The 15,243-nt window shown below is 40.0% G+C and overlaps 3 non-coding genes across 3 annotated transcripts; all 3 read right to left on the bottom strand.

The window, feature by feature from the left end:
• Window positions 1-3,586: 3,586 nt before the first annotated feature.
• On the bottom strand, window positions 3,587-3,658 carry TRNAE-CUC (transfer RNA glutamic acid (anticodon CUC)). Its single transcript has one exon. It is a non-coding gene; the product is annotated as a tRNA-Glu (tRNA).
• Window positions 3,659-5,934: 2,276 nt separating this feature from the next.
• On the bottom strand, window positions 5,935-6,006 carry TRNAE-CUC (transfer RNA glutamic acid (anticodon CUC)). Its single transcript has one exon. It is a non-coding gene; the product is annotated as a tRNA-Glu (tRNA).
• Window positions 6,007-8,288: 2,282 nt separating this feature from the next.
• TRNAE-CUC (transfer RNA glutamic acid (anticodon CUC)) lies at window positions 8,289-8,360 on the bottom strand. Its single transcript has one exon. It is a non-coding gene; the product is annotated as a tRNA-Glu (tRNA).
• Window positions 8,361-15,243: the final 6,883 nt, after the last annotated feature.

Raw genomic sequence — 15,243 nt, 5'->3', positions numbered from 1 at the left:
TAAGTCAACTAATAAAACTTCGACGCTGTCTGTCTTTATAAACACTACACTTGGAAGTTGGAGGAGGTATTGTGGCCCCGGCACCAAATTTACTACCGGGGCCACTCCACTGTGCAGTCCATATTTAGGTGTATCAGATATTAAACAACGGTGACAGTTGATGCCCAATTTTTTAATTATATTGTGGCCTCGGTACCAAATTGTGTACCGGGGCCACCACACTACGCAGTCCATACCCTTTTTTGGTGGAATTCTGACCCGTGGAGGGTTTTTTAATTATATTGTGGCCTCGGTACCAAATTGTGTACTGGGGCCACCACACTACGCAGTCAAGATAGATAGATGCGTATCATAGATAAAGTACATTCAGTGGTGTGGGGCAAATTGAAAAAGATTCAAAATGCACTGACATTATCAAAAACAAGAGGTTGTCACACGCTGAAACTCCAATATGTATATGATGGAGAGGATGGAGGAGCAGCCGTATGTGCAGTGTAATGCAGACCTGTTGAAGGTTTTTTATATATTTTATTGTGGTGCCCAGTGCTCACTACTCTACGCAATCCAGATACTATTTTTGGGTGTAATTCTGACCTGTTGAAGGTTTTCTATATATTATATTGTGGTGGCCAGTGGCCAGTCCTTTATGCAGTCCAGATACTATTTTTGGGTGTAATTCAGACCTGTTGAAGGTTTTCTATATATTTTTTATTGTGGTGCCCAGTGCCCACTACTCTACGCAGTCCAGATACTATTTTTGGGTGTAATTCTGACCTGTTGAAGGTTTTCTATATATTATATTGTGGTGTTCAGTGGCCAGTCCTCTATGCAGCCCAGATACTATTTTTGGGTGTAATTCAGACCTGTTGAAGGTTTTCTATATATTATATTGTGGTGGCCAGTGGCCAGTCCTCTATGCAGTCCAGATACTATTTTTGGGTGTAATTCTGACCTGTTGAAGGTTTTCTATATATTATATTGTGGTGTTCAGTGGCCAGTCCTCTATGCAGCCCAGATACTATTTTTGGGTGTAATTCAGACCTGTTGAAGGTTTTCTATATATTATATTGTGGTGGCCAGTGGCCAGTCCTCTATGCAGTCCAGATACTATTTTTGGGTGTAATTTAGACCTGTTGAAGGTTTTCTATATATTTTTTATTGTGGTGCCCAGTGCCCACTACTCTACGCAGTCCAGGTACATTTATTGGTGCGAATCATACAAGTTCAGGGTTTTTAATATATATTGTGGTGACCCACTCCTCTACGCAGTCCAGGTACATTTATTGGTGCGAATCATACAAGTTCAGGGTTTTTAATATATATTGTGGTGACCCACTCCTCTACGCAGTCCAGGTACATTTATTGGTGCGAATCATACAAGTTGATGGTTTTCTTATTATATATATTGTGGTGACCCACTCCTCTACGCAGTCCAGGTACATTTATTGCTGCGAATCATACAAGTTGATGGTTTTCTTATTATATATATTGTGGTGACCCACTCCTCTACGCAGTCCAGATACATTTATTGGTGCGAATCATACAAGTTCAGGGTTTTTAATATATATTGTGGTGACCCACTCCTCTACGCAGTCCAGGTACATTTATTGCTGCGAATCATACAAGTTCAGGGTTTTTAATATATATTGTGGTGACCCACTCCTCTACGCAGTCCAGGTACATTTATTGCTGCGAATCATACAAGTTCAGGGTTTTTAATATTTATTGTGGTGACCCACTCCTCTACGCAGTCCAGGTACATTTATTGCTGCGAATCATACAAGTTGATGGTTTTCTTATTATATATATTGTGGTGACCCACTCCTCTACGCAGTCCAGAAAGATACCTCGTTGCAACGTTTTGGACTAATAACTATATTGTGAGGTGTTCAGAATACACTGTAAATTAGTGGAAATGCTTGTTATTGAATGTTATTGAGGTTAATAATAGCGTAGGAGTGAAAATAAGCCCAAAAACTTGATTTTTAAACTTTTTATGTTTTTTTCAAAAAAAATTCAAATCCAAAACCTTAAATCCGAACCGAGACCTTTCGTCAAGTGTTTTGCGAGACAAATCCGAACCCCAAAAATAACAAAAATCCGGATCCAAAACACAAAACACGAGACCTCAAAAGTCGCCGGTGCACATCCCTAATATATAACATGATTTGTCTACTACTTGTTGACTCACATTCTGTGTCATATGGCTTAAATGGTGTAGGTACAAGCGGGATGTTACATCACTTACAGGTACAGTTGAAAAGTACATCAAATTTAACAATAAAGTATCTATTGCTGATTATCATTATATTAAGCCATTATCGAAATCTGAATCGTGTAGTAATATACCCTTAATGGGATGAATGGAGTGAGAGGAAACCATGATTGACAGCATATTTGCACATATTAAATGACAGAAATAACTAATAAATCTAATAGGTATCATAGTCAATATGCGACACAAATGATTGTAGTGGAAGTGAACCAGATTGCATTATGTATATATCAATATGGTCTTAAATCTAAATTTTATAGCATAATATCTATAATCAGTATATATATTCTCAGATCAGAAGGTGGTCATGAATAATGTGAGAATGTATCCATGATCCTTCATAGTGATTGTATCACATTGTGTCCATTGGTTTACATAATTGCCAGTGACCAGTCCTCCCCAAATTGGGAGGACTGGTCACTGGCAATTATGTAAACCAATGGACACAATGTGATACAATCACTATGAAAGAAATTCACCTAAGCGAATGAAACGCGTTGGGTCACGCCTACACACCACTGACGTCACCCGGAAGTTACGTGCGTTCCACTGTGGAACGCACGCCATCTCCCTCTGCTTGTCGGCAACCTAGTATCTCCGGGAGCGCGGACAGCGCTGTTAACAAACAGGGATCCCTGCACCGCATACCAAACCAGCTTTAGGTTGGATCCCATTCGCATTTGACGGAAAACTGAGGTTGGTAGATTTACTGCTGCCCTGCTACTTGTTTGGGCTTTAAAGAACTCACCATCTCTGTATGGGACTAATTGAAGCATTTTCTACTGCTTCGTTACAAGTGATCTTTGGACTCTGTTTGATTGACTTTTTACTGGCTGGATTGTTACCAAACAGTGGTTTATTTTTATTGTTTTATTGTGTTGTTTTTATTGTGTTGTTTTATTGTTTAATCTAATCATTTTATTTGTTGTTGATAACTACAGTTGTTTTTTACCTTTGCATGTTCCATTAAATGTTTTATTTTATGTCACTCGCAACATCTTCTATTATATTACATATATTCCTACCTAACACTAAGATAATTGAGCGCAATTACTTTATTTTTTTCTTCTAGACTTTTAAAGGGACAGGATATTCCCTTTTGGTGATAGCTGCTCTTGTCTTTTATTGGAGTTGAGCGCCACTAATATTTATTCACTTCTAAATCAAAACTGTGCCATATAATGAGGGAGAGATCGTTCAATTTTTATTTCAAAATTGTATTCACATAGGGCAATTATAGATTATTTACATTTAGCAGCGTATAGAACGTTAAAAAAACAATGGTATAGAGGGGGGAAAAAAAAGCATACATTCCCTGACCGGGAATCGAACCCGGGCCGCGGCGGTGAGAGCGCCGAATCCTAACCACTAGACCACCAGGGAAGTTCCTGCAATCTATAGTTCTATAACTGCAGACTTCTCATAGCAGAACTTACAGCTTGAGATAATGGTTTTATTTAAAAGTATCACTGTATATGCAACTTGCATGTAAATATATCTTATCAAAGCCAATATGAATATATAAAGATATATTTAGAAAGATATATATATATATATATATATATATATATATTTTAGCACTCATCTACAAATTCCTCAAATGATCACAATCAATGTCATGATTTAAAGAAGTTTAATTAGCTCCATTTGATCTCTTCTGTCATGCTGTAGTGTGTAATGTAATGTATAGCTTGTAAAGATATAGTTAATCTGCGTTTATAACAATAACTAAAACAATACAATTTTGGATTTAAAAGGAAAAAAAAAAAAAAACTTAGCAGAGGATGGTTTCGATCCATCGACCTCTGGGTTATGGGCCCAGCACGCTTCCGCTGCGCCACTCTGCTCTGTGTGGCAGTATGTTGTGAAACTGTCTGTGTCAGTGGGTTTCTGTTGTGGTTTTGAATTACTACAGGTAAATTATTTGTTATGTGTTGTTCCCAGGGGCAGATCTAGGGGGGAATTGAATTCCCCCCGAATTAGCACGGCGTTAAAACTATTACCATTATTACGGTAGTTTTTTTGCTCGCAGCTCAGGGAGCTCAGTAGCTTCCGGCGTTGAAGCCACTGTAATAACGGTAATAATGCGCAGGCCAATTGAATTCCCCCCCTAGAGTTCTGTTTTACAGGGGGCGATTTAGGGGTGATGATTTGTCCCAGCCCCCTTTTTGACAGCTAAGCATGCCTGCGGCTGCACACTGTGTGCAGGTCTGTTCGGCAGAAACAGGCAGGGAGAGTGTGCTGCCCTGACGCTCTGATTGTATTTAGGACTCTAAATACAATCAGAGCAATCGATTCAATCGATCGGGGCTTGATGTTTTTCGCTGCACACATTGTGCAGCCACAAACAGCAAGCCCCGATCGACCCCTCCCTGGATCCACCTGCGGTGGTAGGTCAGTGTATAACTCCGCCCAGCAGGTGGCGCTGCAGCTTGGTTTTATTTTTTCCACACACAGACAGACTAACACACGCCACTAGACATTTATATTATATATATATATATATATATATATATATATATAAAATCACTTTTTTTTTCTTTACGTGCATATATATATATATATATATATATATATATATATATATATATATATATCGCATGGAAAATGATTGAACTATTTCTCAAATTTATGTAGAACCCAACACAGGAACAGCAGTTTCGATAAACTGATGTTTCTGTGATAAAAAATCATACTTACCCCGTCTCTTCGGAATGCGCTGTCTCCGGATCACCTCCTTGTCCTCTTCGTTTCTCTTCTTACTGAAACTGTGCATATGCAGTTCGAAGAACTGAACATGCGCACAAACATCTCGCTCTGTCTCTGCAACTATAGTTGCAGAGCGGGAACACCACTGACGTCACTCGGAAGTTACGTGCGTTCCACTGTGGAACGCACGCCATCTCCCTCTGCTTGTCGGCAACCTAGTATCTCCGGGAGCGCGGACAGCGCTGTTAACAAACAGGGATCCCTGCACCGCATACCAAACCAGCTTTAGGTTGGATCCCATTCGCATTTGACGGAAAACTGAGGTTGGTAGATTTACTGCTTATTGGATCCCGCTGCACTGCTACTTGTTTGGGCATTAAAGAACTCACCATCTCTGTATGGGACTAATTGAAGCATTTTCTACTGCTTCGTTACAAGTGATCTTTAGACTCTGTTTGATTGACTTTTTACTGGCTGGATTGTTACCAAACAGTGGTTTATTTTTATTGTTTTATTGTGTTGTTTTTATTGTGTTGTTTTATTGTTCAATCTAATCATTTTATTTGTTGTTGATAACTACAGTTGTTTTTTACCTTTGCATGTTCCATTAAATGTTTTATTTTATGTCACTCGCAACATCTTCTATTATATTACATATATTCCTACCTAACACTAAGATAATTGAGCGCAATTACTTTATTTTTTTCTTCTAGACTTTTAAAGGGACAGGATATCCCCTTTTGGTGATAGCTGCTCTTGTCTTTTATTGGAGTTGAGCACCACTAATATTTATTCACTTCTAAATCAAAACTGTGCCATATAATGAGGGAGAGATCGTTCAATTTTTATTTCAAAATGGTATTCACATAGGGCAATTATAGATTATTTACATTTAGCAGCGTATATAACGTTAAAAAAACAATGGTATAGGGGGGGGAAAAAAGCATACATTCCCTGACCGGGAATCGAACCCGGGCCGCGGCGGTGAGAGCGCCGAATCCTAACCACTAGACCACCAGGGAAGTTCCTGCAATCTATAGTTCTATAACTGCAGACTTCTCATAGCAGAACTTACAGCTTGAGATAATGGTTTTATTTAAAAGTATCACTGTATATGCAACTTGCATGTAAATATATCTTATCAAAGCCAATATGAATATATAAAGATATATTTAGAAAGATATATATATATATATATATATATATATATTTTAGCACTCATCTACAAATTCCTCAAATGATCACAATCAATGTCATGATTTAAAGAAGTTTAATTAGCTCCATTTGATCTCTTCTGTCATGCTGTAGTGTGTAATGTAATGTATAGCTTGTAAAGATATAGTTAATCTGCGTTTATAACAATAACTAAAACAATACAATTTTGGATTTAAAAGGAAAAAAAAAAAAAAACTTAGCAGAGGATGGTTTCGATCCATCGACCTCTGGGTTATGGGCCCAGCACGCTTCCGCTGCGCCACTCTGCTCTGTGTGGCAGTATGTTGTGAAACTGTCTGTGTCAGTGGGTTTCTGTTGTGGTTTTGAATTACTACAGGTAAATTATTTGTTATGTGTTGTTCCCAGGGGCAGATCTAGGGGGGAATTGAATTCCCCCCGAATTAGCACGGCGTTAAAACTATTACCATTATTACGGTAGTTTTTTTGCTCGCAGCTCAGGGAGCTCAGTAGCTTCCGGCGTTGAAGCCACTGTAATAACGGTAATAATGCGCAGGCCAATTGAATTCCCCCCCTAGAGTTCTGTTTTACAGGGGGCGATTTAGGGGTGATGATTTGTCCCAGCCCCCTTTTTGACAGCTAAGCATGCCTGCGGCTGCACACTGTGTGCAGGTCTGTTCGGCAGAAACAGGCAGGGAGAGTGTGCTGCCCTGACGCTCTGATTGTATTTAGGACTCTAAATACAATCAGAGCAATCGATTCAATCGATCGGGGCTTGATGTTTTTCGCTGCACACATTGTGCAGCCACAAACAGCAAGCCCCGATCGACCCCTCCCTGGATCCACCTGCGGTGGTAGGTCAGTGTATAACTCCGCCCAGCAGGTGGCGCTGCAGCTTGGTTTTATTTTTTCCACACACAGACAGACTAACACACGCCACTAGACATTTATATTATATATATATATATATATATATATATATATAAAATCACTTTTTTTTTCTTTACGTGCATATATATATATATATATATATATATATATATATATATATATATATATATATATATATCGCATGGAAAATGATTGAACTATTTCTCAAATTTATGTAGAACCCAACACAGGAACAGCAGTTTCGATAAACTGATGTTTCTGTGATAAAAAATCATACTTACCCCGTCTCTTCGGAATGCGCTGTCTCCGGATCACCTCCTTGTCCTCTTCGTTTCTCTTCTTACTGAAACTGTGCATATGCAGTTCGAAGAACTGAACATGCGCACAAACATCTCGCTCTGTCTCTGCAACTATAGTTGCAGAGCGGGAACACCACTGACGTCACTCGGAAGTTACGTGCGTTCCACTGTGGAACGCACGCCATCTCCCTCTGCTTGTCGGCAACCTAGTATCTCCGGGAGCGCGGACAGCGCTGTTAACAAACAGGGATCCCTGCACCGCATACCAAACCAGCTTTAGGTTGGATCCCATTCGCATTTGACGGAAAACTGAGGTTGGTAGATTTACTGCTTATTGGATCCCGCTGCACTGCTACTTGTTTGGGCATTAAAGAACTCACCATCTCTGTATGGGACTAATTGAAGCATTTTCTACTGCTTCGTTACAAGTGATCTTTAGACTCTGTTTGATTGACTTTTTACTGGCTGGATTGTTACCAAACAGTGGTTTATTTTTATTGTTTTATTGTGTTGTTTTTATTGTGTTGTTTTATTGTTCAATCTAATCATTTTATTTGTTGTTGATAACTACAGTTGTTTTTTACCTTTGCATGTTCCATTAAATGTTTTATTTTATGTCACTCGCAACATCTTCTATTATATTACATATATTCCTACCTAACACTAAGATAATTGAGCGCAATTACTTTATTTTTTTCTTCTAGACTTTTAAAGGGACAGGATATCCCCTTTTGGTGATAGCTGCTCTTGTCTTTTATTGGAGTTGAGCACCACTAATATTTATTCACTTCTAAATCAAAACTGTGCCATATAATGAGGGAGAGATCGTTCAATTTTTATTTCAAAATGGTATTCACATAGGGCAATTATAGATTATTTACATTTAGCAGCGTATATAACGTTAAAAAAACAATGGTATAGGGGGGGGAAAAAAGCATACATTCCCTGACCGGGAATCGAACCCGGGCCGCGGCGGTGAGAGCGCCGAATCCTAACCACTAGACCACCAGGGAACTTCCTGCCATCTATAGTTCTATAACTGCAGACTTCTCATAGCAGAACTTACAGCTTGAGATAATGGTTTTATTTAAAAGTATCACTGTATATGCAACTTGCATGTAAATATATCTTATCAAAGCCAATATGAATATATAAAGATATATTTAGAAAGATATATATATATATATATATATATATATATATATATATATATATATATATATATATATATTTTAGCACTCATCTACAAATTCCTCAAATGATCACAATCAATGGCATGATTTAAAGAAGTTTAATTAGCTCCATTTGATCTCTTCTGTCATGCTGTAGTGTGTAATGTAATGTGTAGCTTGTAAAGATATAGTTAATCTGCGTTTATAAGAATAACTAAAACAATACAATTTTGGATTTAAAAGGAAAAAAAAAAAAAAACTTAGCAGAGGATGGTTTCGATCCATCGACCTCTGGGTTATGGGCCACACGCTTCCGCTGCACCACTCTGCTCTGTGTGGCAGTATGTTGTGAAACTGTCTATGTCAGTGGGTTTCTGTTGTGGTATTGAATTACTACAGGTAAATTATTTGTTATGTGTTGTTCCCAGGGGCAGATCTAGGGGGGAATTGAATTCCCCCCCGAATTAGCGCGGCGTTAAAACTATTTCCATTATTACGGTAGTTTTTTTGCTCGCAGCTCAGGGAGCTCAGTAGCTTCCGGCGTTGAAGCCACTGTAATAACGGTAATAATGTGCAGGCCAATTGAATTCCCTCCCTAGAGTTCTGTTTTACAGGGGGCGATTTAGGGGTGATGATTTGTCCCCGCCCCATTTTTGACAGCTAAGCATGCCTGCGGCTGCACACTGTGTGCAGGTCTGTTTGGCAGAAACAGGCAGGGAGAGTGTGCTGCCCTGATGCTCTGATTGTATTTAGGACTCGAAATACAATCATAGCAATCGATTCAATCGATCGGGGCTTGCTATTTTCCGCTGCACACATTGTGCAGCCACAAACAGCAAGCCCCGATCGACCCCTCCCTGGATCCACCTGTGGTTGTTCCCAGGGCTGCCATCAGGGGGGTAGAGGGGGTACTGTTGTACCGGGTCCGGGCTCACCAGGGGGCTCGGCGCAACACACACTTAGCAGGGGACCCACTGTCTTCCAGTCCACGGCGTCTCCGGTGCTGTCTTCAGCCTGGCTGTCACCGTGACAGCCAGGCAGCAGAATGCAGTCGCAGGGGCGGAGTAATCATTCGCCTACGATCATGTGATCTTCCTGTGACAGCCAGACAGCTGTCCATCATGATCGCAGGGGAATCAGGGGAACCTGTTCTTATTGTTGAATAAAATCAGTTTTTTGATTGAAAAGGTAATAGGTGTTTAGGTTTACCATTCAGGTTTAGTAACCTGTTTACAATTGGACGTATATATACATTTTTATACATATTTACATTTAAATGATTTGTTTAAGCTACTTTAATTTAGTCCACGATGGCTTTGCTTACAAGCAGGTAGATGCATTTTTTTGGGGGGTGGGGTTCAACTAGTAGATATTTATAGCCTTGTCAGCCAGACTAATGTAACCTTTTCCATCAGACAGCTGAACATTTTCTCCAAGAGAGCATCTCTATATAACGTTGGGTTACAGGAGTACAATGCAGGGCCGTCTCTCCTATTGGGCACAATGGGAAGGTGCCCGGGGCAATACAGGCAAGGGGGCCCATCAGAGGCAGCGCCAAAGAAACATCCTACAAAAAAAAAGAAGAAAATACTTACCTTGCGGTCAGCTGGCGATCCGGTTCCCTCCCTGGTCTCCTCATCCGTGCGGCGCTCGCAGTGCATGTCGGGCGTGACGTCATTACGCCCGCCCGACATCCATTGTGGAGCGCAGTACGGAGGAGGAGACCAGGGAGGGAGCCGGATCGCCAGCTGACCGCAAGGTAAGTATTTTCTTCTTCGAAAACAATTTAATTCAGCAGGCAGCAGCAGTGGCTTGGAAGAAAAGTAAAGAGTATCGCATCGGAGAATAAGGTAAATTAAAGGTTTGTTTGTTTTTTTTATATCATTTCAAGGGACGCTGACGGCTGACCAGTGCATAAAAAAAGTGATATATATATATATATATATATATATCACTTTTCTTTTTACACACACACACACACACATATATATATATACAAATTAACCCGTGCATGATACTCATGCATTCTAGTCAAATCAAGCTACTAAGTGTCTTAAAAAGGTTCTTGTCATGCATTTGGGCCTAGCCCAGTCCTCAGGGGAAGAGCGTTACTTCCCGACGCAAGCGCCCTTTTTAATGTGTGTTCATGAGGTAAAATTACCTCACAAAAATGAGTTTGACCCCTCAACTCGTAAATTTAGCCTTTACTACCCCTCCCACGGGAAAAGGGGGGATGATGGAAGTTAACTGACTTCACTATTCTAATTTTTTTGGCAAATAATGTCAGTATACCAAATTTCAGGTCAATTGGATGAGTCTTTTCTGAGAAAATAGTTTTTTCCACACACACACACACTAACACACGCCGCTACACATGTGTGTTCATGAGGTAAAATTACCTCATGAAAATTAATTTGAGCCCTCAACTCGTAAATTTAGCTTTTACTACCCCTCCCACGAGGGGAAGAGGGGATGATGGAAGTTAACTGACTTCACTATTCTAATTTTTTTGTCAAATAATGTCAGTATACCAAATTTCAGGTCAATTGGATCAGCCCTTTCTGAGAAAATAGTTTTTTCCACACACACACACACACACACACTAACACATGCCGCTAGGCTTTTACTTTTATATATTAGATAATGCTAAGAATTTAGTAGGTCTGTGTAGTATATAACTCCACCCAGCAGGTGGCGTGGCGCTGCAGCTTAAGCACTCTGTCAGCCGGTAGTTTTTTCCACACACAGACTAACACACGCCGCTAGGCTTTTATATTATAGAAGATATATATATATATATATATATATATATATATATATATAATCACTTTTTTTTTTCTTTACGTGTATATATATATATATATATATACATATATATATATATATATATATATATATATATATATATATATATATATATATATCGCATGGAAAATGATTGAACTATTTCTCAAATTTATGTAGAACCCAACACAGGAACAGCAGTTCCGATAAACTGATGTTTCTGTGATAAAAAATCATACTTACCCCGTCTCTTCGGAATGCGCTGTCTCCGGATCACCTCCTTGTCCTCTTCGCTTCTCTTCTTACTGAAACTGCGCATATGCAGTTCGAAGAACTGAACATGCGCACAAACATCTCGCTCTGTCTCTGCAACTATAGTTGCAGAGCGAGAGCAGTGAGTGACAGGGAGGGATCATGTGATCCCTCCACACATGCGCTGTCCAGCTCTGCTCGGAAAAAAAATATTTTTCAGAACTTGTTAGATTGTGAGAAGGACTATGACTAGCACCATACTATTGAATGGTGACTGCTCCCAAAAATGAAGCAGAGTGCAAAGCAGCAGATATCCACCATATCTGCTGCAATGCACCTTTCTTAAATATACGGGACACACAGAGGGCCGTGGATTTTACGGTAAGGGCACGATAGTGTACCATCACTATTTGTTAAATATGTCCCTTAATCATATAACGAAGACATAATTTCACTTCTAAATCAAGAAGAAAAAAATAAAGTAATTGTGCTCAATTATCTTAGTGTTAGGTAGGAATATATGTAATATAATAGAAGATGTTGCGAGTGACATAAAATAAAACATTTAATGGAACATGCAAAGGTAAAAAACAACTGTAGTTATCAACAACAGATAAAATTATTACATTGAACAAGAAAACAACACAATAAAAACAACACAATAAAACAATAAAAATAAACCACTGTTTGGTAACAATCCAGCCAGTAAAAAGTCAATCAAACAGAGTCCAAAGATCACTTGTAACGAAGCAGTAGAAAATGCTTCAATTAGTCCCATGCGGAGATGGTGAGTTCTTTAAAGCCCAAACAAGTAGCAGGGCAGCAGGATCAAATAAGCAGTAAATCTACCAACCTAAGTTTTCCGTCAAATGCGAATGGGATCCAACCTAAAGCTGGTTTGGTATCCGGTGCAGGGATCCCTGTTTGTTAACAGCGCTGTCCGCGCTCCCGGAGATACTAGGTTGCCGACAAGCAGAGGGAGATGGTGTGCGTTCCACAGTGGAACACACGTAACTTCCGGGTGACGTCAGTGGTGTGTAGGCGTGTAGCAACGCGTTTCATTCGCTTAGGCGAATTTCTTCAGGGGTGAATCAATGCCAGCCTTTCTGTGTATATTTATATAGTTGATTGGCTAATAGACATGGCGGTCTTATAAACAGAAACACTTGTAAATAAATACTTGTCACTTGTGAGTTCACAATATTGTATGGATTGCATAAAATATATATATAAAAAATATATAGATATATAATAGAGATGAGCGCACTCAAATTTTTGAAATCCGAGCCCACCCGAACGTTGCCGATCCGAGTCAGATCCGGGTATTGGCGCCAAATTCAAATCTGAAACTGAGGCTCTGACTCATAATCCCGTTGTCGGATCTCGCGATACTCGGATCCTATAAATTCCCCGCTAGTCGCCGCCATCTTCACTCGGGCATTGATCAGGGTAGAGGGAGGGTGTGTTAGGTGGTCCCCTGTCCTGCTATATCTCGTGCTGTTCAGTGCTGTGCTGTGCTGTGCTGTGCTCAGTCCAGTGGTGCTGTGTCCTGTGCTCTGTCCTTCTGAGGTCAGTGGTGCTGCTGGGTCCTGTGCTGTGTCCTGTTCAGTCCAGTGGTGCTGTGTCCTGTGCTCTGTGCTTCTAAGGGCATAGTTATTTCCCCAATATTCCAAAGTGTTTAAAAAAAATAAAAAAAAGTTATTTAAAAAAAATACAAAAAAATAATTACATTTTTTTTTAATTACAACAAAATTTGCACAACCAATCCTGCAGTATAATCCCATATTACCAAGTACCAAATATTACCAAGTTCACACATTCAGCAGTAAAAGTCCAGTGGTTCTGCAATATTACAAAGTTCACACATTCTGCAGTATCAGTCCAGTGGTGCTGTGTCCTGTGCTCTGTCCTGCTGAGTTCAGTAGTGCTGCTGGGTCCTGCGCTGTGTCCTGTTCAGTCCAGTGGTGCTGTGTCCTGTGCTCTGTGCTTCTAAGGGCATAGTTATTTCCCCAATATTCCAAAGTGTTTAAAAAAAATAAAAAAAAGTTATTTAAAAAAAATTAAAATAAAAAATTAAAAAAAAAAAAATTATAACCAAATTTGCAAAGCCAATCCAGCAGTATATAAGCCCATTGGTACTGCAATATTACCAAGTTCACACATTCAGCAGTAAAAGTCCAGTGGTACTGCTATTACAAGGTTCACTGATTCAGCAGTGTATAAGTCCAGTGGTACTGCTATTACAAAGTTCACTGATTCAGCAGTATAAGTCCAGTGCTACTCTCCTGTGCCGCATATAATTTTTAAAGGCTTTGCCGAGTGTGTGTGGCTTAAGGGGTACGCTCTCTTGTGCTACTAATAATGGAAAACCAAAATTTGGAGGATAAAGTAGGGAAAGATCAAGACCCACTTCCTCCTAATGCTGAAGCTGCTGCCACTAGTCATGACATAGACGATGAAATGCCATCAACGTCGTCTGGCAAGCCCGATGCCCAATCTCCTAGTACAGGGCATGTAAAATCTAAAAAGCCCAAGTTCTTAAAAAATAGCAAAAAGAGAAACTTAAAATCATCTGAGGAGAAACGTAAAGTTGGCAATATGCCATTTACGACACATAGTGGCAAGGAATGGCTTAGGCCCTGGCCCGTGTTCATGACTAGTGGTCCAGCTTCACCCAAGGATCTAAGCCCTCCTCCCCCCCCTACAAAAAATGTAAGAGAGTTATGCTGTCAGCAACAACAACAAAACAGCAAAGAACTCTGCCTTCTAAACAGATGACATCACAAATCCCCAAGGCGAGTCCAAGGGTGTTGTTGGTTGTGAACCCTGACCTTCCCATCACTGTACGGGAAGAGATGACTCCATCCAGCATTTGCAGCACGCCCTCTGCATATGCTGGAAGGATCACCCACAGTCCAGTTACAGATTTGGCTAATGAAGGTGTGAATGTTGTACACTGGGAGGAGGATATTGATGTAGCTGGCGCTGAGGAGGATGTTGATGATTATGATGCAGACAGATACCAAATTGCCTTTCTCAATTTCTATTTATATTCTAGATTATATAACGGCTGAAAAGTTTTCTGTTTTACTCCTAGTGGAGAGGGGATCTGATGCAGACAGATACCAAACTGCCTTTGTCCATTTCTTTGTATATTTGAATTTCTAGTTCTACAGTCTATGCAGGCTGCTTTATTTATATTCAACTACAAGTGTAGCGCGGGGGGGGCATAGATAGCCACCAAAGTAACGTGGTCCATTTAATTTCACTTTCTAGCTCCACAGTCTGTGCAGCCTGCTTTTTTTATCTTCAAAGTATTTATATTTACAAGCCTTGCAATCTAAATTAACTAGCGGTAGTAACGTGGTAGAACTCCAAAAGGCAGTTTGGAAGCCCCTGTACAAACTGGCTCTATTTTTTAACTGAGTTGTCCTCCCTCCAGTGTGTACTCGGAAAGAGTTTTTAGTGCAGCGGGGAACCTGGTCAGTGAGCGGCGAAGGAGGTTGCTTCCTCACAACGTTGAAAAAATGATGTTTATAAAATTGAATAATCAATTCCTCAATGAAGTACAGCACTGCCCTCCAGACAGTACAGAGGGACTGTGGTTGTGGAGTCCAGCGGGGACGAATTGATAATGTGTGAGGAGGAGGAAGTACACACTGTAGGGGGAGAGGAATCAGAGGTTGAG

This window comes from Mixophyes fleayi (assembly GCF_038048845.1).
Source record: "Mixophyes fleayi isolate aMixFle1 chromosome 4 unlocalized genomic scaffold, aMixFle1.hap1 SUPER_4_unloc_2, whole genome shotgun sequence".
In the NCBI taxonomy this organism is placed as follows: Eukaryota; Metazoa; Chordata; class Amphibia; order Anura; family Limnodynastidae; genus Mixophyes; species Mixophyes fleayi.
This window is presented reverse-complemented; position numbering and strand designations above follow the sequence as displayed.